Genomic DNA, 22,580 nt, shown 5'->3' on the forward strand with positions numbered 1-22,580 from the left:
GAAAAGACGTGTAGTTTAGAGTGGTTTAACAAGATTTTTTTAATGCCCCTTGGAAGAGACGTGGAGGTTACAGTAGCTTAACAAGACGGTTTTAATGCCCCTTGGAAGAGACATGGAGTACAGAAGGGTTTATCAAGACAGTTATAATGACCCTTGGAAGAGACATGGAGGTCACAGTAGTTTAACAAGACGATGCTAATGCCCCTTGGAAGAGAAATGGAGTTCAGAGTGGTTTAACAAGATGGTTTTAATGCCCCTTGGAATAGACGGGGAGATCACAGTAGCTTAACAAGATGGTTTTATTGCCCCTTGGAAGAGACTTTGAGGTCACAGTAGCTTAACAAGATGGTTTTAATGCCCTTGGAAGATACGTGGAGGTCAGAGTTGTTTTAAAAGACAGTTTTACTGCCCCTTGGAAGAGACGTGGAGGTCACAGTATCTTAACAAGATGGTTTTAATGCCCCTTGGAAGAGACGTGGAGTTCAGAGTGTTTACACAAGATGGTTGTAATGCCCCTTGGAAGAGACGTGGAGATTACAGTGGTTTATCAAGACAATCAAGACAGTTTTCATGCCCCTTGGTATAGACGTGGAGTACAGAGTGGTTTAACAAGACGATTTTAATGCCCCTTGGAAGACACGTGCAGTTCAGAGTGGTTTAACAAGACACTTTTAATGCCCCTTGGAAGAGACATGGAGGCCACAGTAGCTTAACAAGATGGTTTTAATGCCCCTTGGAAGAGACTAGGTGTTCAGAGTGGTTAAACAAGATAGTTTTAATACACCTGGGAAGAGATGTGGAGGTTACAGTAGCTTAACAAGACGGTTTTAATGCCCCTTGGAAAAGACGTGGAGTTCAGAGTGGTTTAACAAGATGGTTTTTATGCCCCTTAGAAGAGACGTGGAGGTCACAGTAGCTTAAAAAGGCGGTTTTAATGCCCCTTGGAAGAGACATGGAGGTCAGAGTGGTTTAACAAGACGGTTTTAATGCCCCTTGGAACAGACGTGGAGGTCACAGTATGTTAACAAGACGGTTTTAATGCACCTTAGAAGAGACGTGAAGTTCAGTGTGGTTTAACAAGACGGTTTTAATGCCCCTTGGAAGAAACATGGAGTTCAGAGTAGTTTAACAAAATGGTTTTAATGCCCCTTGCAAGAGAGGTGGAGGTCACAGTCGCTTAACAGTACGGTTTTAATGCCACTTGGAAGGGACGTGGAGGTCACAGTAGCTTAACAAGATGCTTTAAATTCCCCTTGGAAGAGACGTGGAGGTCACAGTAGCTTAACAAGACGGTTTTAATGCCCCTTGGAAGAGACATGGAGGTCAGAGTGGTTTAACAAGATGGTTTTAATGCCCCTTGGAAGAGACGTGGAGCTTACAGTAGCTTAACAAGATACTTTTAATTCCCCTTGGAAGAGACGTGGAGGCCACAGTAGCTTAACAAGATATTTTTAATGCCCCTTGGAAGAGACTAGAAGTTCAGAGTGGTTAAACAAGATATTTTTAATACCTCTGGGAAGAGACGTGGAGGTTACAGTAGCTTAACAAGACGGTTTTAATGCCCCTTGGAAAAGACGTGGAGTTCAGAGTGGTTTAACAAGATGGTTTTAATGCCCCTTGTAAGAGACGTGGAGGTCACAGTAGCTTAACAAGATGGTTTTAATGCCCCTTGGAAGAGACATGGATGTCAGAGTGGTTTAACAAGACGGTTTTAATGCCCCTTGGAAGAGAGGTGGAGGTCACAGTAGGTTAACAAGACGGTTTTAATGCCACTTGGCAGGGACGTGGAGGTCACAGTAGCTTAATAAGACGGTTTTAATGCCACTTGGAAGGGACGTGGAGGTCACAGTAGCTTAACAAGATGCTTTTAATTCCCCTTGGAAGAGATGTGCAGGTCACAGTAGCTTAGCAAGACGGTTTTAGTGCCCCTTGGAAGAGACGTGGAGGTCACAATAGCTTAACAAGATGGTTTTAATGGCCCTTGGAAGAGACGTGGAGTTCAGAAGGGTTTAACAAGACAGTTATATTGCCCTTTGGAAGAGACGTGGAGGTCACAGTAGTTTAACAAGACGATTTTAATGCCCCTTGGATAAAAAGTGGAGTTCAGAGTGGTTTAACAAAACAGTAGCTTAGCAATACGGTTTTAATGCCCCTTGGAAGAGACAAGGAGTTCAGAGTGGTTTACCAAGACGGTTTAACTTCCCCTTGGAAAAGACGTGGAGTTCAGAGTGGTTTAACAAGACGGTTTTAATGTCCCTTGGAAGAGATGTGGAGGTCACAGTAGCTTAACAAGACGGTTTTAATGTCCGTGGAAGAGACGTGGAGGTCAAAGTGGTTTACCAAGACGGTTTTAATGTCCCTTGGAAGAGACGTGGAGGTCTCAGTAGATTAACAAGACGGTCGTAATGCCCCTTGGATTAGATGTGGAGTTTAGAGTGGTTTAACAAGACGGTTTTAATGCCCCTTGGAAGAAACGTGGAGTTCAGAGTGGTTTAACAAGATGGTTTTATTGCCCCTTGGAAGAGACGTGGAGGACACATTAGCTTAACAAGACGGTTTTAATGCACCTTGGAAGAGACGTGGACGACACAGTAGCTTAAAAAGACGGTTTTAATGCCCCATGGAAGAGACATGGAGGTCAGAGTGGTTTAACAAGACGGTTTTAATGCCCCTTGTAAGAGACGTGGAGGTCAGAGTGGTTTTAAAAGACCGTTTTAATGCCCCTTGTAAGAGACGTGGAGGTCTCAGTAGCTTAACAAGATGGTTTTAATGCCCCTGAGAAGAAAAGTGGAGTTCAGAGTGGTTTAACAAGACGGTTTTAATGCCCCTTGGAAGAGACGTGGAGGTCACAGTAGCTTAACAGGACGGTTTTAATGCCCCTTGGAAGAGACGTGGAGTTCAGAAGGGTTTAACAAGACAGTTATAATGACCCTTTGAAGAGACATGGAGGTCACAGTAGTTTAACAAGACGGTGCTAATGCCCCTTGTAATTGAAATGGAGTTCAGAGTGGTTTAACAAGATGGTTTTAATGCCCCTTGGAAGAGACGGGGAGGTCACAGTAGCTTAACAAGATGGTTTTATTGCTCCTTGGAAGAGACTTTGAGGTCACAGTAGCTTAACAAGATGGTTTTAATGCCCTTGGAAGATACGTCGAGGTCAGAGTTGTTTTAAAAGACAGTTTTACTGCCCCTTGGAAGAGACGTGGAGGTCACAGTACCTGAACAAGATGGTTTTAATGCCCCTTGGAAGAGACGTGGAGTTCAGAGTGGTTTCACAAGATGGTTTTAATGCCCCTTGGAAGAGACGTGGAGGTTACAGTGGTTTAACAAGACGGTTATAATGCCCCTTGGTAGAGACGTGGAGTTCAGAGTGGTTTAACGAGACAATTTTAATGCCCCTTGGAAGAGACGTGCAGTTCAGAGTGGTTTAACAAGACACTTTTAATGCCCCTAGGATGAGACGTGGAGGCCAGAGTAGCTTAACAAGATGGTTTTAATGCCCATTGGAAGAGACTAGGAATTCAGAGTGGTTAAACAAGATAGTTTTAATAACCCTGGGAAGAGACGTGGAGGTTACAGTAGCTTAACAAGACGGTTTTAATGCCCCTTGGAAAAGACGTGTAGTTCAGAGTGGTTTAACAAGATTTTTTAATGCCCCTTGGAAGAGACGTGGAGGTCACAGTAGTTTAACAAGACGGTGCTAATGCCCCTTGGATGAGACATGGAGGTCAGAGTGGTTTAACAAGATGGTTTTAATGCCCCTTGGAAGAGATGTGAAGGTCACAGTAGCATAAGAAGACGGTTTTAATGCCCCTTGGAAGAGACGTGGAGTTCAGATTGTTTTTAAAATACGGTTTTAATGCCCCTTGGAAGAGACGTGGAGATCACAGTAGCTTAACAAGATGGTTTTAATGCCCCTGGGAAGAAAAGTGGAGTTCAGAGTGGTTTAACAAGACGGTTTTAATGCCCCTTGGAAGAGACGTGGAGGTCACAGTAGCTTAACAGGACGGTTTTAATGCCCCTTGGAAGAGATGTGGAGTTCAGAAGGGTTTAACAAGACAGTTATAATGACCCTTCGAAGAGACATGGAGGTCACAGTAGTTTAACAAGACGGTGCTAATGCCCCTTGGAAGAGAAATGGAGTTCAGAGTGGTTTAACAAGATGGTTTTAATGCACCTTGGAAGAGACGGGGAGGTCACAGTAGCTTAACAAGATGGTTTTATTGCTCCTTGGAAAAGACTTTGAGGTCACAGTAGCTTAACAAGATGGTTTTAATGCCCTTGGAAGATACGTGGAGGTCAGAGTTGTTTTAAAAGACAGTTTTACTGCCCCTTGGAAGAGACGTGGAGGTCACAGTAGCTTAACAAGATGGTTTTAATGCCCCTTGGAAGAGACGTGGAGTTCACAGAGGTTTCACAAGATGGTTTTAATGCCCCTTGGAAGAGACATGGAGGTTACAGTGGTTTAACAAGACGGTTATAATGCCCCTTGGTAGAGACGTGGAGTTCAGAGTGGTTTAACGAGACAATTTTAATGCCCCTTGGAAGAGACGTGCAGTTCAGAGTGGTTTTACAAGACACTTTTAATGCCCCTTGGATGAGACGTGGAGGCCACTGTAGCTTAACAAGATGGTTTTAATGCCCATTGGAAGAGACTAGGAGTTCAGAGTGGTTAAACAAGATAGTTTTAATACCCCTGGGAAGAGACGTGGAGGTTACAGTAGCTTAACAAGACGGTTTTAATGCCCCTTGGAAAAGACGTGTAGTTCAGAGTGGTTTAACAAGATTTTTTAATGCCCCTTGGAAGAGATGTGGAGGTCACAGTAGCTTAACAAGACGGTTTTAATGCCCCTTGGAAGAGACGTGGAGTTCAGAAGGGTTTATCAAGACAGTTATAATGACCCTTGGAAGAGACATGGAGGTCACAGTAGTTTAACAAGACGGTGCTAATGCCCCTTGGAAGAGAAGTGGAGTTCAGAGTGGTTTAACAAGATGGTTTTAATGCCCCTTGGAAGAGACGGGGAGGTCACAGTAGCTTAACAAGACGGTTTTATTGCCCCTTGGAAGAGACTTTGAGGTCACAGTAGCTTAACAAGATGGTTTTAATGCCCTTGGAAGATACGTGGAGGTCAGAGCTGTTTTAAAAGACAGTTTTACTGCCCCTTGGAAAAGACGTGGAGGTCACAGTAGCTTAACAAAATGGTTTTAATCCCCCTTGGAAGAGACGTGGAGTTCAGAGTGGTTTCACAAGATGGTTGTAATGCCCCTTGGAAGAGACGTGGAGATTACAGTGGTTTAACAAGACAGTTTTAATGCCCCTTGGTAGAGACGTGGAGTACAGAGTGGTTTAACAAGACGATTTTAATGCCCCTTGGAATACACGTACAGTTCAGATTGGTTTAACAAGACACTTTTAATGCCCCTTGGAAGAGACGTGGAGGCCACAGTAGCTTAACAAGATGGTTTTAATGCCCCTTGGAAGAGACTAGGTTTTCAGAGTGGTTAAACAAGATAGTTTTAATACCCGTGGGAAGAGATGTGGAGGTTACAGTAGCTTAACAAGACGGTTTTAATGCCCCTTGGAAAAGACGTGGAGTTCAGAGTGGTTTAACAAGATGGTTTTAATGCCCCTTGGAAGAGACGTGGAGGTCACAGTAGCTTAAAAAGACGGTTTTAATGCCCCTTGGAAGAGACATGGAGGTCAGAGTGGTTTAACCAGACGGTTTTAATGCCCCTTGGAACAGACGTGGAGGTCACAGTAGGTTAACAAGACGGTTTTAATGCACCTTAGAAGAGACGTGAAGTTCAGTGTGGTTTAACAAGACGGTTTTAATGCCCCTTGGAAGAAACATGGAGTTCAGAGTAGTTTAACAAAATGGTTTTAATGCCCCTTGCAAGAGAGGTGGAGGTCACAGTCGCTTAACAAGACGGTTTTAATGCCACTTGGAAGGGACGTGTAGGTCACAGTAGCTTAACAAAATGGTTTTAATGACCCTTGGAAGAGACATGGAGGTCAGAGTGGTTTAACAAGACGGTTTTAATGCCCCTTGGAAGAGACGTGAAGGTCACAGTAGCATAAGAAGACGGTTTTAATGCCCCTTGGAAGAGACGTGGAGTTCAGATTGTTTTTAAAATACGGTTTTAATGCCCCTTGGAAGAGACGTGGAGGTCACAGTAGCTTAACAAGATGGTTTTAATGCCCCTTGGAAGAGACGTGGAGGTTATAGTAGCTTAACAAGATACTTTTAATTCCCCTTGGAAGAGACGTGGAGGCCACAGTAGCTTAACAAGATGGTTTTAATTCCCTTGGAAGAGACTAGGAGTTCAGAGTGGTTAAACAAGATAGTTTTAATACCTCTGGGAAGAGACGTGGAGGTTACAGTAGCTTAACAAGACGGTTTTAATGCCCCTTGGAAAAGACGTGGAGTTCAGAGTGGTTTAACAAGATGGTTTTAATGCCCCTTGGAAGAGACGTGGAGGTCACAGTAGCTTAACAAGACGGTTTTAATGCCCCTTGGACGAGACATGGAGGTCAGAGTGGTTTAACAAGACGGTTTTAATGCCCCTTGGAAGAGAGGTGGAGGTCACAGTAGGTTAGCAAGACGGTTTTAATGCCACTTGGCAGGGACGTGGAGGTCACAGTAGCTTAACAAGACGGTTTTAATGCCACTTGGAAGGGACGTGGAGGTCACAGTAGCTTAACAAGATGCTTTTAATTCCCCTTGGAAGAGATGTGCAGGTCACAGTAGCTTAGCATGACGGTTTTAATACCCCTTGGAAGAGACGTGGAGGTCACACTAGCTTAACAAGATGGTTTTAATGCCCCTTGGAAGAGACGTGGAGTTCAGAAGGGTTCAACAAGATGGTTATATTGCCCTTTGGAAGAGACGTGGAGGTCACAGTAGTTTAACAAGACGATTTTAATACCCCTTGGATAAAAAGTGGAGTTCAGAGTGGTTTAACAAAACAGTAGCTTAGCAATACGGTTTTAATGCCCCTTGGAAGAGACAAGGAGTTCAGAGTGATTTATCAAGACGGTTTAACTTCCCCTTGGAAAAGACGGGGAGTTCAGAGTGGTTTAACAAGACGGTTTTAATGTCCCTTGGAAGAGACGTGGAGGTCACAGTAGCTTAACAAGACGGTTTTAATGTCCGTGTAAGAGACGTGGAGGTCAAAGTGGTTTACCAAGACGGTTTTAATGCCCCTTGGAAGAGACGTGGAGGTCTCAGTTGATTAACAAGACGGTCGTAATGCCCCTTGGATTAGATGTGGAGTTTAGAGTGGTTTAACAAGATGGTTTTAATGCCCCTTGGAAGAGACGTGGAGGACACAGTAGCTTAACAAGACGGTTTTAATGCACCTTGGAAGAGACGTGGACGACACAGTAGCTTAAAAAGACGGTTTTAATGCCCCATGGAAGAGACATGGAGGTCAGAGTCGTTTAACAAGACGGTTTTAATGCCCCTTGGAAGAGACGTGGAGGTCAGAGTGGTTTTAAAAGACCGTTTTAATGCCCCTTGGAAGAGACGTGGAGGTCACAGTAGCTTAACAAGATTGTTTTAATGCCCCTTGGTAGAGACGTGGAGATCACAGCAGCTTAACAATACGGTTTTAATGCCCCTTGGAAGAGATGTGGAGGTTACAGTAGTTTAACAAGACGGTTTTAATGCCCCTTGGTAGAGACGTGGAGTTCAGAGTGGTTTAACAAGACGATTTTAATGAAACTTGGAAGAGACGTGCAGTTCAGAGTGGTTTAACAAGACACTTTTAATGCCCCTTGGAAGAGACGTGGAGGCCACAGTAGCTTAACAAGATGCTTTTAATGCCCCTTGGAAGAGAATAGGAGTTCAGAGTGGTTTAACAAGATGGTTTCAATGCCCCTTGGAAGAGACGTGGAGGTCACAGTAGCTTAACAAGACAGTTTTAATACCCCTTGGAAGAGACGTGGAGGTCACAGTAGCTTAGCAAGACGGCTTTAATGCCCCTTGGATGAAAAGTGGAGTTCAGAGTGGTTTAACAAAACAGAAGCTTAGCAATACGGTTTTAATGCCCCTTTCAAGAGACAAGTAGTTCAGAGTGGTTTAACAAGACGGTTTTACTTCCCCTTGGAAAAGACGTGTAGTTCAGAGTGGTTTAACAAGATGGTTTTAATGCCCCTTGGAAGAGACGTGGAGTTCAGAGTGTTTTAACAAGACGATTTTAATGCCCCTTGGAAGGGACGTGGAGGTCACAGTAGCTTAACAAGATGGTTTTAATGCCCCGTGGAAGAGACGTGGAGGTCACAGTATCTTAACAAGACGATTTTAATGCCCCTTGGAAGAGACATGGAGGTCAGAGTGGTTTAACAAGACGGTTTTAATGCCCCTTGGAAGAGACGTGGAGGTCACAGTAGCATAAGAAGACGGTTTTAATGCCCCTTGGAAGAGACGTGGAGTTCAGATTGTTTTTAAAATACGGTTTTAATGCCCCTTGGAAGAGACGTGGAGGTCACAGTAGCTTAACAAGATGGTTTTAATGCCCCTGGGAAGAAAAGTGGAGTTCAGAGTGGTTTAAGAAGACGGTTTTAATGCCCCTTGGAAGAGACGTGGAGGTCACAGTAGCTTAACAGGACGGTTTTAATGCCCCTTGGAAGAGACGTGGAGTTCAGGAGGGTTTAACAAGACAGTTATAATGACCCTTGAAAGAGACATGGAGGTCACAGTAGTTTAACAAGACGGTGCTAATGCCCCTTGGAATAGAAATGGAGTTCAGAGTGGTTTACCAAGACGGTTTTAATGCCCCTTGGAAGAGACGTGGAGGTTTCAGTAGATTAACAAGACGGTCGTAATGCCCCTTGGATTAGATGTGGAGTTTAGAGTGGTTTAACAAGACGGTTTTAATGCCCCTTGGAAGAGACGTGGAGTTCAGAGTGGTGTAACAAGACGGTTTTAATGCCCCTTGGAAGAGACGTGGAGGTCACTGTAGCTTAACAAGACGGTTTTAATGCCCCTTGGAAGAGACTTGGAGGTCACAGTAGCTTAACAAGACGGTTTTAATGCCCCTTGGAAGAGACATGGAGGTCAGAGTGTTTTAACAAGACGGTTTTAATGCCCCTTGGAAGAGACGTGGAGATCAGAGTGGTTTAACAAGACGATTTTAATGCCCCTAGGAAAAGTCGTGGAGTTCAGAGTGGTTTAACTTGACGGTTTTAATGCCAATTGGAAGAGACGTGGAGTTCAGAGTGGTTTAACAAGAAGGTTTTAATGCCCCTTGAAAGAGACATGGAGGTCACAGTAGCTTAACAAGACAGTTTTAATGCCCCTTGGAAGAGACGTGGAGGTCACAGTAGCTTAACAAGACGGTTTAAATGCCCCTTGGAAGAGACATGGAGGTCAGACTGGTTTAACAAGACGGTTTTAATGCCCCTGCCCCTTGGAAGAGACGTGGAGGTCAGAGTGGTTTTAAAAGACAGTTTTAATGCCCCTTGGAAGAGACGTGGAGGTCACAGTAGCTTAACAGGATGGTTTTAATGCCCCTTGGAGGAGACGTGGAGGTCACAGTAGCTTAAGAAGATGGTTTTAATGCCCCTGGGAAGAGACGTGGAGTTCAGAGCGGTTAAACAAGACGGTTTTAATGCCCCATGGAAGAGACGTGGAGGTTAAAGTGGTTTAACAAGATGGTTTTAATGCCCCTTGGTAGAGACGTGGAGTTCAGAGTTGTTTAACGTGACGGTTTTAATGCCCCTTGGATGAAAATTGGAGTTCAGAGTGGTTTAACAAAACAGTAGCTTAGCAATACGGTTTTAATGCCCCTTTCAAGAGACAAGGAGTTCAGAGTGGTTTAACAAGACGGTTTTACTTCCCCTTGGAAAAGACATGTAGTTCAGAGTGGTTTAACAAGATGGTTTTAATGCCCCTTTCAAGAGACGTGGAGTTCAGAGTGGTTTAACAAGACGGTTTTACTTCCCCTTGGAAAAGACGTGTAGTTCAGAGTAGTTTAACAAGATGGTTTTAATGCCCCTTGGTAGAGACGTGGAGTTCAGAGTGGTTTAACAAGACAATTTTAATGCACCTTGGAAGAGACGTGCTGTTCAGAGTGGTTTAACAATACACTTTTAATGCTCCTTGGAAGAGACGTGGAGGCCACAGTAGCTTACCAAGATGGTTTTAATGCCCCTTGGAAGAGACGTGGAGGTCACAGTAGCTTAACAAGATGGTTTTAATGCCCCTTGGAAGAGACATGGAGGTCAGAGTGGTTTAACAAGACGGTTTTATTGCCCCTTGGAAGAGACGTGGAGGTCAGAGTGGTTTTAAAACAGTTTTATTGCCCCTTGGAAGAGACGTGGAGGTCACAGTAGCTTAACAAGATGGTTTTAATGCCCCTGGGAAGAGACGTGGAGTTCAGAGCGGTTAAACAAGACGGTTTTAATGCCCCATGGAAGAGACGTGGAGGTTAAAGTAGTTTAACAAGATGGTTTTAATGCCCCTTGGTAGAGACGTGGAGTTCAGAGTTGTTTAACGTGACGGTTTTAATGCCCCTTGGATGAAAATTGGAGTTCAGAGTGGTTTAACAAAACAGTAGCTTAGCAATACGGTTTTAATGCCCCTTTCAAGAGACAAGGAGTTCAGAGTGGTTTAACAAGACGGTTTTACTTCCCCTTGGAAAAGACGTGTAGTTCAGAGTGGTTTAACAAGATGGTTTTAATGCCCCTTTCAAGAGACGTGGAGTTCAGAGTGGTTTAACAAGACGGTTTTACTTCCCCTTGGAAAAGACGTGTAGTTCAGAGTAGTTTAACAAGATGGTTTTAATGCCCCTTGGTAGAGACGTGGAGTTCAGAGTGGTTTAACAATACACTTTTAATGCTCCCTGGAAGAGACGTGGAGGCCACAGTAGCTTACCAAGATGGTTTTAATGCCCCTTGGAAGAGACGTGGAGGTCACAGTAGCTTAACAAGATGGTTTTAATGCCCCTTGGAAGAGACATGGAGGTCAGAGTGGTTTAACAAGACGGTTTTATTGCCCCTTGGAAGAGACGTGGAGGTCAGAGTGGTTTTAAAACAGTTTTAATGCCCCTTAGAAGAGACGTGGAGGTCACAGTAGCTTAACAAGATGGTTTTAATGCCCCTTGGAAGAGACGTGGAGATCACACCAGCTTAACAAAACGGTTTTAACACCCCTTGGAAGAGACATGGAGGTTACAGTAGCATAACAAGATGGTTTTAATGCCCCTTGGTAGAGACGTGGAGTTCAGAGTGATTTAACAAGACGATTTTAATGCACCTTGGAAGAGACGTGCAATTCAGAGTGGTTTAACAAGACACTTTTAATGCCCCTTGGAAGAGACGTGGAGGCCACAAGAGCTTAACAAGATGGTTTTAATGCCCCTTGGAAGAGATGTGCTGTTCAGAGTGGTTTAACAATACACTTTTAATGCTCCTTGGAAGAGACGTGGAGGCCACAGTAGCTTACCAAGATGGTTTTAATGCCCCTTGGAAGAGACGTGGAGGTCACAGTAGCTTAACAAGATGGTTTTAATGCCCCTTGGAAGAGACATGGAGGTCAGAGTGGTTTAACAAGACGGTTTTATTGCCCCTTGGAAGAGACGTGGAGGTCAGAGTGGTTTTAAAACAGTTTTATTGCCCCTTGGAAGAGACGTGGAGGTCACAGTAGCTTAACAAGATGGTTTTAATGCCCCTTGGAGGAGACGTGGAGGTCACAGTAGCTTAACAAGATGGTTTTAATGCCCCTGGGAAGAGACGTGGAGTTCAGAGCGGTTAAACAAGACGGTTTTAATGCCCCATGGAAGAGACGTGGAGGTTAAAGTAGTTTAACAAAATGGTTTTAATGCCCCTTGGTAGAGACGTGGAGTTCAGAGTTGTTTAACGTGACGGTTTTAATGCCCCTTGGATGAAAATTGGAGTTCAGAGTGGTTTAACAAAACAGTAGCTTAGCAATACGGTTTTAATGCCCCTTTCAAGAGACAAGGAGTTCAGAGTGGTTTAACAAGACGGTTTTACTTCCCCTTGGAAAAGACATGTAGTTCAGAGTGGTTTACCAAGATGGTTTTAATGCCCCTTTCAAGAGACGTGTAGTACAGAGTGGTTTAACAAGACGGTTTTACTTCCCCTTGGAAAAGACGTGTAGTTCAGAGTAGTTTAACAAGATGGTTTTAATGCCCCTTGGTAGAGACGTGGATTTCAGAGTGGTGTAACAAGACGGTTTTAATGCCCCTTGGAAGAGACGTGGAGGTCACTGTAGCTTAACAAGATGGTTTTAATGCCCCTTGGAAGAGACTTGGAGGTCACAGTAGCTTAACAAGACGGTTTTAATGCCCCTTGGAAGAGACATGGAGGTCAGAGTGTTTTAACAAGACGGTTTTAATGCCCCTTGGAAGAGACGTGGAGATCAGAGTGGTTTAACAAGACGATTTTAATGCCCCTAGGAAAAGTCGTGGAGTTCAGAGTGGTTTAACTTGACGGTTTTAATGCCAATTGGAAGAGACGTGGAGTTCAGAGTGGTTTAACAAGAAGGTTTTAATGCCCCTTGAAAGAGACATGGAGGTCACAGTAGCTTAACAAGACAGTTTTAATGCCCCTTGGAAGAGACGTGGAGGTCACAGTAGCTTAACAAGACGGTTTAAATGCCCCTTGGAAGAGACATGGAGGTCAGACTGGTTTAACAAGACGGTTTTAATGCCCCTGCCCCTTGGAAGAGACGTGGAGGTCAGAGTGGTTTTAAAAGACAGTTTTAATGCCCCTTGGAAGAGACGTGGAGGTCACAGTAGCTTAACAGGATGGTTTTAATGCCCCTTGGAGGAGACGTGGAGGTCACAGTAGCTTAAGAAGATGGTTTTAATGCCCCTGGGAAGAGACGTGGAGTTCAGAGCGGTTAAACAAGACGGTTTTAATGCCCCATGGAAGAGACGTGGAGGTTAAAGTGGTTTAACAAGATGGTTTTAATGCCCCTTGGTAGAGACGTGGAGTTCAGAGTTGTTTAACGTGACGGTTTTAATGCCCCTTGGATGAAAATTGGAGTTCAGAGTGGTTTAACAAAACAGTAGCTTAGCAATACGGTTTTAATGCCCCTTTCAAGAGACAAGGAGTTCAGAGTGGTTTAACAAGACGGTTTTACTTCCCCTTGGAAAAGACATGTAGTTCAGAGTGGTTTAACAAGATGGTTTTAATGCCCCTTTCAAGAGACGTGGAGTTCAGAGTGGTTTAACAAGACGGTTTTACTTCCCCTTGGAAAAGACGTGTAGTTCAGAGTAGTTTAACAAGATGGTTTTAATGCCCCTTGGTAGAGACGTGGAGTTCAGAGTGGTTTAACAAGACAATTTTAATGCACCTTGGAAGAGACGTGCTGTTCAGAGTGGTTTAACAATACACTTTTAATGCTCCTTGGAAGAGACGTGGAGGCCACAGTAGCTTACCAAGATGGTTTTAATGCCCCTTGGAAGAGACGTGGAGGTCACAGTAGCTTAACAAGATGGTTTTAATGCCCCTTGGAAGAGACATGGAGGTCAGAGTGGTTTAACAAGACGGTTTTATTGCCCCTTGGAAGAGACGTGGAGGTCAGAGTGGTTTTAAAACAGTTTTATTGCCCCTTGGAAGAGACGTGGAGGTCACAGTAGCTTAACAAGATGGTTTTAATGCCCCTGGGAAGAGACGTGGAGTTCAGAGCGGTTAAACAAGACGGTTTTAATGCCCCATGGAAGAGACGTGGAGGTTAAAGTAGTTTAACAAGATGGTTTTAATGCCCCTTGGTAGAGACGTGGAGTTCAGAGTTGTTTAACGTGACGGTTTTAATGCCCCTTGGATGAAAATTGGAGTTCAGAGTGGTTTAACAAAACAGTAGCTTAGCAATACGGTTTTAATGCCCCTTTCAAGAGACAAGGAGTTCAGAGTGGTTTAACAAGACGGTTTTACTTCCCCTTGGAAAAGACGTGTAGTTCAGAGTGGTTTAACAAGATGGTTTTAATGCCCCTTTCAAGAGACGTGGAGTTCAGAGTGGTTTAACAAGACGGTTTTACTTCCCCTTGGAAAAGACGTGTAGTTCAGAGTAGTTTAACAAGATGGTTTTAATGCCCCTTGGTAGAGACGTGGAGTTCAGAGTGGTTTAACAATACACTTTTAATGCTCCCTGGAAGAGACGTGGAGGCCACAGTAGCTTACCAAGATGGTTTTAATGCCCCTTGGAAGAGACGTGGAGGTCACAGTAGCTTAACAAGATGGTTTTAATGCCCCTTGGAAGAGACATGGAGGTCAGAGTGGTTTAACAAGACGGTTTTATTGCCCCTTGAAAGAGACGTGGAGGTCAGAGTGGTTTTAAAACAGTTTTAATGCCCCTTGGAAGAGACGTGGAGGTCACAGTAGCTTAACAAGATGGTTTTAATGCCCCTTGGAAGAGACGTGGAGATCACACCAGCTTAACAAAACGGTTTTAACACCCCTTGGAAGAGACATGGAGGTTACAGTAGCATAACAAGATGGTTTTAATGCCCCTTGGTAGAGACGTGGAGTTCAGAGTGATTTAACAAGACGATTTTAATGCACCTTGGAAGAGACGTGCAATTCAGAGTGGTTTAACAAGACACTTTTAATGCCCCTTGGAAGAGACGTGGAGGCCACAAGAGCTTAACAAGATGGTTTTAATGCCCCTTGGAAGAGATGTGCTGTTCAGAGTGGTTTAACAATACACTTTTAATGCTCCTTGGAAGAGACGTGGAGGCCACAGTAGCTTACCAAGATGGTTTTAATGCCCCTTGGAAGAGACGTGGAGGTCACAGTAGCTTAACAAGATGGTTTTAATGCCCCTTGGAAGAGACATGGAGGTCAGAGTGGTTTAACAAGACGGTTTTATTGCCCCTTGGAAGAGACGTGGAGGTCAGAGTGGTTTTAAAACAGTTTTATTGCCCCTTGGAAGAGACGTGGAGGTCACAGTAGCTTAACAAGATGGTTTTAATGCCCCTTGGAGGAGACGTGGAGGTCACAGTAGCTTAACGAGATGGTTTTAATGCCCCTGGGAAGAGACGTGGAGTTCAGAGCGGTTAAACAAGACGGTTTTAATGCCCCATGGAAGAGACGTGGAGGTTAAAGTAGTTTAACAAGATGGTTTTAATGCCCCTTGGTAGAGACGTGGAGTTCAGAGTTGTTTAACGTGACGGTTTTAATGCCCCTTGGATGAAAATTGGAGTTCAGAGTGGTTTAACAAAACAGTAGCTTAGCAATACGGTTTTAATGCCCCTTTCAAGAGACAAGGAGTTCAGAGTGGTTTAACAAGACGGTTTTACTTCCCCTTGGAAAAGACATGTAGTTCAGAGTGGTTTACCAAGATGGTTTTAATGCCCCTTTCAAGAGACGTGTAGTACAGAGTGGTTTAACAAGACGGTTTTACTTCCCCTTGGAAAAGACGTGTAGTTCAGAGTAGTTTAACAAGATGGTTTTAATGCCCCTTGGTAGAGACGTGGATTTCAGAGTGGTGTAACAAGACGGTTTTAATGCCCCTTGGAAGAGACGTGGAGGTCACTGTAGCTTAACAAGATGGTTTTAATGCCCCTTGGAAGAGACTTGGAGGTCACAGTAGCTTAACAAGACGGTTTTAATGCCCCTTGGAAGAGACATGGAGGTCAGAGTGTTTTAACAAGACGGTTTTAATGCCCCTTGGAAGAGACGTGGAGATCAGAGTGGTTTAACAAGACGATTTTAATGCCCCTAGGAAAAGTCGTGGAGTTCAGAGTGGTTTAACTTGACGGTTTTAATGCCAATTGGAAGAGACGTGGAGTTCAGAGTGGTTTAACAAGAAGGTTTTAATGCCCCTTGAAAGAGACATGGAGGTCACAGTAGCTTAACAAGACAGTTTTAATGCCCCTTGGAAGAGACGTGGAGGTCACAGTAGCTTAACAAGACGGTTTAAATGCCCCTTGGAAGAGACATGGAGGTCAGACTGGTTTAACAAGACGGTTTTAATGCCCCTGCCCCTTGGAAGAGACGTGGAGGTCAGAGTGGTTTTAAAAGACAGTTTTAATGCCCCTTGGAAGAGACGTGGAGGTCACAGTAGCTTAACAGGATGGTTTTAATGCCCCTTGGAGGAGACGTGGAGGTCACAGTAGCTTAAGAAGATGGTTTTAATGCCCCTGGGAAGAGACGTGGAGTTCAGAGCGGTTAAACAAGACGGTTTTAATGCCCCATGGAAGAGACGTGGAGGTTAAAGTGGTTTAACAAGATGGTTTTAATGCCCCTTGGTAGAGACGTGGAGTTCAGAGTTGTTTAACGTGACGGTTTTAATGCCCCTTGGATGAAAATTGGAGTTCAGAGTGGTTTAACAAAACAGTAGCTTAGCAATACGGTTTTAATGCCCCTTTCAAGAGACAAGGAGTTCAGAGTGGTTTAACAAGACGGTTTTACTTCCCCTTGGAAAAGACATGTAGTTCAGAGTGGTTTAACAAGATGGTTTTAATGCCCCTTTCAAGAGACGTGGAGTTCAGAGTGGTTTAACAAGACGGTTTTACTTCCCCTTGGAAAAGACGTGTAGTTCAGAGTAGTTTAACAAGATGGTTTTAATGCCCCTTGGTAGAGACGTGGAGTTCAGAGTGGTTTAACAAGACAATTTTAATGCACCTTGGAAGAGACGTGCTGTTCAGAGTGGTTTAACAATACACTTTTAATGCTCCTTGGAAGAGACGTGGAGGCCACAGTAGCTTACCAAGATGGTTTTAATGCCCCTTGGAAGAGACGTGGAGGTCACAGTAGCTTAACAAGATGGTTTTAATGCCCCTTGGAAGAGACATGGAGGTCAGAGTGGTTTAACAAGACGGTTTTATTGCCCCTTGGAAGAGACGTGGAGGTCAGAGTGGTTTTAAAACAGTTTTATTGCCCCTTGGAAGAGACGTGGAGGTCACAGTAGCTTAACAAGATGGTTTTAATGCCCCTGGGAAGAGACGTGGAGTTCAGAGCGGTTAAACAAGACGGTTTTAATGCCCCATGGAAGAGACGTGGAGGTTAAAGTAGTTTAACAAGATGGTTTTAATGCCCCTTGGTAGAGACGTGGAGTTCAGAGTTGTTTAACGTGACGGTTTTAATGCCCCTTGGATGAAAATTGGAGTTCAGAGTGGTTTAACAAAACAGTAGCTTAGCAATACGGTTTTAATGCCCCTTTCAAGAGACAAGGAGTTCAGAGTGGTTTAACAAGACGGTTTTACTTCCCCTTGGAAAAGACGTGTAGTTCAGAGTGGTTTAACAAGATGGTTTTAATGCCCCTTTCAAGAGACGTGGAGTTCAGAGTGGTTTAACAAGACGGTTTTACTTCCCCTTGGAAAAGACGTGTAGTTCAGAGTAGTTTAACAAGATGGTTTTAATGCCCCTTGGTAGAGACGTGGAGTTCAGAGTGGTTTAACAATACATTTTTAATGCTCCCTGGAAGAGACGTGGAGGCCACAGTAGCTTACCAAGATGGTTTTAATGCCCCTTGGAAGAGACGTGGAGGTCACAGTAGCTTAACAAGATGGTTTTAATGCCCCTTGGAAGAGACATGGAGGTCAGAGTGGTTTAACAAGACGGTTTTATTGCCCCTTGAAAGAGACGTGGAGGTCAGAGTGGTTTTAAAACAGTTTTAATGCCCCTTGGAAGAGACGTGGAGGTCACAGTAGCTTAACAAGATGGTTTTAATGCCCCTTGGAAGAGACGTGGAGATCACACCAGCTTAACAAAACGGTTTTAACACCCCTTGGAAGAGACATGGAGGTTACAGTAGCATAACAAGATGGTTTTAATGCCCCTTGGTAGAGACGTGGAGTTCAGAGTGATTTAACAAGACGATTTTAATGCACCTTGGAAGAGACGTGCAATTCAGAGTGGTTTAACAAGACACTTTTAATGCCCCTTGGAAGAGACGTGGAGGCCACAAGAGCTTAACAAGATGGTTTTAATGCCCCTTGGAAGAGATGTGCTGTTCAGAGTGGTTTAACAATACACTTTTAATGCTCCTTGGAAGAGACGTGGAGGCCACAGTAGCTTACCAAGATGGTTTTAATGCCCCTTGGAAGAGACGTGGAGGTCACAGTAGCTTAACAAGATGGTTTTAATGCCCCTTGGAAGAGACATGGAGGTCAGAGTGGTTTAACAAGACGGTTTTATTGCCCCTTGGAAGAGACGTGGAGGTCAGAGTGGTTTTAAAACAGTTTTATTGCCCCTTGGAAGAGACGTGGAGGTCACAGTAGCTTAACAAGATGGTTTTAATGCCCCTTGGAGGAGACGTGGAGGTCACAGTAGCTTAACGAGATGGTTTTAATGCCCCTGGGAAGAGACGTGGAGTTCAGAGCGGTTAAACAAGACGGTTTTAATGCCCCATGGAAGAGACGTGGAGGTTAAAGTAGTTTAACAAGATGGTTTTAATGCCCCTTGGTAGAGACGTGGAGTTCAGAGTTGTTTAACGTGACGGTTTTAATGCCCCTTGGATGAAAATTGGAGTTCAGAGTGGTTTAACAAAACAGTAGCTTAGCAATACGGTTTTAATGCCCCTTTCAAGAGACAAGGAGTTCAGAGTGGTTTAACAAGACGGTTTTACTTCCCCTTGGAAAAGACATGTAGTTCAGAGTGGTTTACCAAGATGGTTTTAATGCCCCTTTCAAGAGACGTGTAGTACAGAGTGGTTTAACAAGACGGTTTTACTTCCCCTTGGAAAAGACGTGTAGTTCAGAGTAGTTTAACAAGATGGTTTTAATGCCCCTTGGTAGAGACGTGGAGTTCAGAGTGGTTTAACAATACACTTTTAATGCTCCCTGGAAGAGACGTGGAGGCCACAGTAGCTTACCAAGATGGTTTTAATGCCCCTTGGAAGAGACGTGGAGGTCACAGTAGCTTAACAAGATGGTTTTAATGCCCCTTGGAAGAGACATGGAGGTCAGAGTGGTTAAACAAGACGGTTTTATTGCCCCTTGGAAGAGACGTGGAGGTCAGAGTGGTTTTAAAACAGTTTTAATGCCCCTTGGAAGAGACGTGGAGGTCACAGTAGCTTAACAAGATGGTTTTAATGCCCCTTGGAAGAGACGTGGAGATCACAGCAGCTTAACAAAACGGTTTTAACACCCCTTGGAAGAGACATGGAGGTTACAGTAGCATAACAAGATGGTTTTAATGCCCCTTGGTAGAGACGTGGAGTTCAGAGTGATTTAACAAGACGATTTTAATGCACCTTGGAAGAGACGTGCAATTCAGAGTGGTTTAACAAGACACTTTTAATGCCCCTTGGAAGAGACGTGGAGGCCACAAGAGCTTAACAAGATGGTTTTAATGCCCCTTGGAAGAGACATGGAGGTCAGAGTGGTTAAACAAGATAGTTTTAATACCCCTGGGAAGAGACTTGGAGGTAACAGTAGCTTAACAAGACGGTTTTAATGCTCCTTGGTAGAGACGTGGAGTACCGAGTGGTTTTACAAGATGGTTTTAATGCCCCTTGGAAAACACGTGGAGTTCAGAGTGGTTTAACAAGATGGTTTTAATGCCCCTTGGAAGAGACGTGGATGTCACAGTAGCTTAACAAGACCGTTTTAATGCCCCTTGGAAGAGACATGGAGGTCAGAGTGTTTTAACAAGACGGTTTTAATGCCCCTTGGAAGAGACGTGGAGGTCACAGTAGCTTAACAAGACGGTTTTAATGCCCCTTAGAAGAGACGTGGAGTTCAGTGTAGTTTAACAAGACGGTTTTATTGTCCCTTGGAAGAAACGTGGAGTTCAGAGTAGTTTAACAAGATGGTTTTAATACCCCTTGCAAGAGATGTGGAGGTCACAGTAGCTTAACAAGATGGTTTTAATGCCACTTGGAAGGGACGTGGAGGTCACAGTAGCTTATCAAGATGCTTGTAATTCCCCTTGGAAGAGACGTGGATGTCACAGTAGCTTAACAAGACGGTTTTAATGCCGCTTGGAAGAGACCTGGAGGTCACAGTAGCTTAACAAGACGGTTTTAATGCCCCTTGGAAGAGACATGGAGGTCAGAGTGGTTTAACAAGACAGTTTTAATGCCCCTTGGAAGAGACGTGGAGGTCTGAGTGGTTTAACAAGATGGTTTTAATGCCCCTTGGAAGAGACGTGGAGGTCACAGTAGCTTAACAAGACGGTATTAATGCCCCTTCGAAGAGACCTGGAGGTCACAGTAGCTTAACAAGACGGTTTTAATGCCCCTTGGAAGAGACATGGAGGTCAGAGTGGTTTAACAAGACAGTTTTAATGCCCCTTGGAAGAGACGTGGAGGCCACAGTAGCATAAGAAGACGGTTTTAATGCCCCTTGGAAAAAACGTGGAGTTCAGAGCAGTTTAACAAAATGGTTTTAATGCCCTTTGCAAGAGAGGTGGTGGTCACAGTAGCTTAACAAGACGGTTTTAATGCCCCTTGGAAGAGACATGGAGGTCAGAGTAGTTAAACAAGATAGTTTTAATTTCCCTTGGAAGATAAGTGGAGGTCACCGTAGCTTAACAAGACGGTTTTAATGCCCCTTGGAAGAGACCTGGAGTTCAGAAGGGTTTAAAAAGACAGTTATAATACCCCTTGGAAGAGACATGGAGGTCACAGTAGTTTAACAAGACGTTTTTAATGCCCCTTGGATGAAAAGTGGAGTTCAGAGTGATTTAACAAAACAGTAGCTTAGCAATACGGTTTTATTGCACCTTGGAAGAGACAAGGAGTTCTACAAAGACGTGGAGTTCAGAGTGGTTTAGCAAGACGGTTTTAATGCCCCTTGTAAGAGACGTGGAGGTCACAGTAGCTTAACAAGATGGTTTTAATGTCCCTTGGAAGAGATGTGGAGGTCACAGTAGCTTAACAAGATGGTTGTAATGTCCGTGGAAGAGACGTGGAGGTCAAAGTGGTTTACCAAGACGGTTTTAATGCCCCTTGGAAGAGACGTGGAGGTCTCAGCTTAACAAGACGGTCGTAATGCCCCTTGGAAGAGATGTGGAGTTTAGAGTGGTTTAACAAGACGGTTTTAATGCCCCTTAAAAGAGACATGAAGGTAACAGTGGCTTAACAAGACGGTTTTAATACCCCTTGGAAGAGACATGGAGATCAGACTGGTTTAACAAGACGATTTTAATTTCCCTAGACAAAGACGTGGAGTTCAGAGTGGTTTAACGTGACGGTTTTAATGCCCCTTGGAAGAGACGTGGAGTTCAGAGTGGTTTAACAACACGGTTTTAATGCCCCTTGGAAGAGACGTGGAGGTCACAGTAGCTTAACAAGACGGTTTTAATGCCCCTTGGAAGAGACGTGGAGGTCACAGTAGCTTAATAAGACGGATTTAATGCCCCTTGGAAGAGACATGGAAGTCAGAGTGGTTTAACAAGAAGGTTTTAATGCCCCTTAGAAGAGACGTGGATGTCAGAGTGGTTTTAAAAGACAGTTTTAATGCCCCTTGGAAGAGACGTGGAGATCACAGTAGCTTAACAAGATGGTTTTAATGCCCGTTGTAAGAGACGTTGAGATCACAGCAGCTTAAAAATATGGTTTTAATGCCTGTTGGAAGAGACGTGGAGGTTACAGTAGTTTAACAAGACGATTTTAATGCCGCTTGGTAGAGACGTGGAGTTCAGAGTGGTTTAACAAGACGATTTTAATGCACCTTGAAAGAGACGTGCAGTTCAGAGTGGTTTAACAAGACACTTTTAATGCCCCTTGGAAGAGACGTGGAGGCCACAATAGCTTAAAAAGATGGTTTTAATGCTCCTTTGAAGAGATTAGGAGTTCAGAGTGGTTAAACAAGATAGTTTTAATACCCTTGGGAAGAAACGTGGAGGTTACAGTAGCTTAACAAGACTGTTTTAATGCCCGTAGGAAAAGACGTGGAGTTCAGAGTGGTTTAACGTGACGGTTTTAATGCCCCTTGGAAGAGACGTGGAGGTCACAGTAGCTTAACAAGACGGTTTTAATGCCCCTTGGAAGAGACGTGAAGGTCACATTAGCATAAGAAGACGGTTTTAATGCCCCTTGGAAGAGACGTGGAGTTCAGATTGTTTTTAAAATACCGTTTTAATGCCCCTTGGAAGAGACTTGGAGGTCACAGTAGCTTAACAAGATGGTTTTAATGCCCCTGGGAAGAAAAGTGGAGTTCAGAGTGGTTTAACAAGACGGTTTTAATGCCCCTTGGAAGAGACGTGGAGGTCACAGTAGCTTAACAGGACGGTTTTAATGCCCCTTGGAAGAGATGTGGAGTTCAGAAGGGTTTAACAAGACAGTTATAATGACCATTGGAAAAGACGTGGAGGTCAGAGTGGTTTAACAAGATGGTTTTAATGCCCCTTGGAAGAGAGGGGGAGGTCACAGTAGCTTAACAAGATGGTTTTATTGCTCCTTGGAAGAGACTTTGAGGTCACAGTAGCTTAACAAGATGGTTTTAATGCCCTTGGAAGATACGTGGAAGTCAGAGTTGTTTTAAAAGACAGTTTTACTGCCCCTTGGAAGAGACGTGGAGGTCACAGTAGCTTAATAAGATGGTTTTAATGCCCCTTGGAAGAGACGTGGAGTTCAGAGAGGTTTCACAAGATGGTTTTAATGCCCCTTTGAAGAGACGTGGAGGTTACAGTGGTTTAACAAGACGGTTATAATGACCTTGGT

This window comes from Phyllobates terribilis, unplaced genomic scaffold (assembly GCF_046119375.1).
Source record: "Phyllobates terribilis strain yellow unplaced genomic scaffold, ASM4611937v1 Scaffold_2__4_contigs__length_985480577, whole genome shotgun sequence".
NCBI lineage: Eukaryota > Metazoa > Chordata > Amphibia > Anura > Dendrobatidae > Phyllobates > Phyllobates terribilis.